We start from the raw sequence: 2,500 nt of genomic DNA, 5'->3' as shown, positions 1-2,500 counted from the left end.
CGGACACCCCTTTTCTCTTTCTCTCTCAGGATTCGTATATGACAATGCCGAGAAACGTACCGACAATTTGCTGCACCGCCCGCCGGACCGCTCACAAGGCTCTCCTCGTCCCGAGGACACTAGCCTTCTCGCGGAACCGGAGGCTGCACGCGGACCGCTCTGGCGACCGGACGTCTCCGGCCTCTGCTGGAGCGGGGAGGGAACGCGCGGGTGCCGCCCGACCTTCTGGAAATCGCACATCGGCCGGCCGTCAGTCGGTAGCACCGCGCGCGCAGAGCCTCTCCTTCCTCTCGTTGGTGACCGAGGATCAACGCTTCGGTTGAGTCAGGCTGAACCGGGCATCTCCCTGCCACTCTGGCCTATGGAACTCTCCCGACTCTTTCGCCTTGCCCCTACGGCGCGAAAGAGTGCTGCTGCGGCCGGCGCGCCCGTCCCTTGCTCTCTCGGGCCATGTCTGTCGTCGCAGTGCCGCGCCATCCCCTATCGAGCCGCGTCGCTGGGTGAGGTCCGCACCCGCACCCTTCCGCCGAGCTGGCTCTCAGGACGGTCGACGGTCGCCGCTCGCCTCCGTCGGCCCAGGGCCTAACGCCGCGCCGGTGAACGCCTCGCCATCCCACCCCGTCGATCGCGCCGGTGAGGTCCGCACCTTCACCGCCTAGGTATATGCGCGTGGGTGTAGCTGCCTTCTCGGGATGGTCGACGGTCGTTCGACCGGCCCCCGTCATCTATGCGCACAGCAGTCCCGTCCGCCGGCGGGAGACTCCGTCAATCGATCGTGGTGCAAACGTGCGAATGCCCAACGTCAATTCCGCCCAAAGCATGAAGCCCTCGGTCGGCAATCGGGCCGCCCCGCGGCAGACCCACCTGCCCACCTCCGGAGATGGTAACGAGCCGAGCACGGAAGTTCGGCGCACGTGTCGAGACCGTCGCTTCCACTCGGCCTCTCCCAAAGGTAGGACCGACCAAGCCGGATCGATCGGGGAACAGAGGTCTAACGCAGACGACACTCGCGAGGGCACCAGCGGCAGGCTTGTCCCTTCTCCGTCTTGGTACACACAATGCCTCTTTGCTTTTCGGATCGATATAAAGCTTTTGCCACCGTCGGTCTGCCGGCCGCCGCCCGCGGTCCGCGCTCAGACTCTGTCTGTCCGCAGCCCCCGCTGCGTTCTTGGACTTTGTCATTTTTTTCGGAAATAGCGAAAAAAAGCTTTTATCATTGTAAGTCGGAGCTCGCCCGGCCTCCCGCTTACTGAGTCACAATTGAGTAAGGCTCACTTAGAACTCTGCACTGTGTCAACCGTACCACTAGTCACCCTGCTAAGTGTGTCTGGAAAACGTGTTCCCGTAAATCTCCGGGAACCCCGCCAATCCCCCCGTACAGAAATTGCATGTGTCAAGTCGGCGGGATGCCTCCCGGAAGTCCTGCCGGGAAGGTCGCACTCTGGCCCCGCCAGGCGGGGCAAATCCGACCCCCATAGTGACTTCCGGGCCTAACTCGTTAACCAGAGCCGCGACAGACCGTGCAACAATGACATGTGTCAAACCGGCGGCACGACGCCCGGAGCTCATGCCGGTCGCGGGGCACCTCGGGCCCGCCCGACGGGGCAGATCCGACCTTCACAGGCTTCCGACGGCAATTGGTTAACCGGCGTGGCGCCGAGGGCACGCGGCTGGCTCGGCGGGCGGCCCTCCGGTAGTGCCGCCGTCGATCGGCCGCCTCGGTCGGCAGGAGGGCCCCGAAGTCGCCTTCATTCTGACTTCCGAGTCGGGACTTAGATTACTTTCGACTCTTCAGCCAAGGTCTCGGATCGACGGCGGGACCTGCGGTTGTCCCTCCGAAAATGCCGCCGCTCGGCCGGCACGGCCCGCCGAATACGTCCCCTTACTGGCTCCCGCCTCGGGACTTTGTCAGAAATTCATTCGGGCAAGGTTTCCATTCGGCGGCCGGAGCACCGGTAGTCATACGGAAAATGCCGCCCCTCGGCCGGCATGGGCCTGCGAATAGGTCCCGCTGACAGACTTCCGCAATTGGGTATTTGTCCGAAAATCCATACCGGCAATCTTCGGAATCGTGCGGAAAAGCTGCCGCGTGGCCCGGGTTAACCAATTGGGGAGGCCGGTGCCATCTACCGAATACTTCAACAACTCGTGAAAACGGCCTCCCTATATATCTGCAGGAACCCCGCCAATGCCCCCGTACAGAAATTGCATGTGTCAAAGGGGCGGCCGAATCTGACCCCGGCGGCCGAGCCTCTGGAACTCCGGGTCGGCCTCGGCCGGCAAATCCGACCCCCATCCAGACTTCCGGAGCGGACTTGGTTAACGAATTGCCACCGGGCAAATGGTTAACCGACAGATCTTGGAGGCTCGTTACCCAAGCCATCCCCCGCCGGTGCGAAAAGTTAACAATCAGCGGGCGGGCAATTCGTGAACCGAACGGGACCGGGCAATTCGTTAACCATTCGGAACCGGGCAATTCGTTAACCAACCTTGTCCTGGC

This window comes from Mobula birostris, unplaced genomic scaffold (genome assembly GCF_030028105.1).
Source record: "Mobula birostris isolate sMobBir1 unplaced genomic scaffold, sMobBir1.hap1 scaffold_3006, whole genome shotgun sequence".
NCBI lineage: Eukaryota > Metazoa > Chordata > Chondrichthyes > Myliobatiformes > Myliobatidae > Mobula > Mobula birostris.
This window is presented reverse-complemented; position numbering follows the sequence as displayed.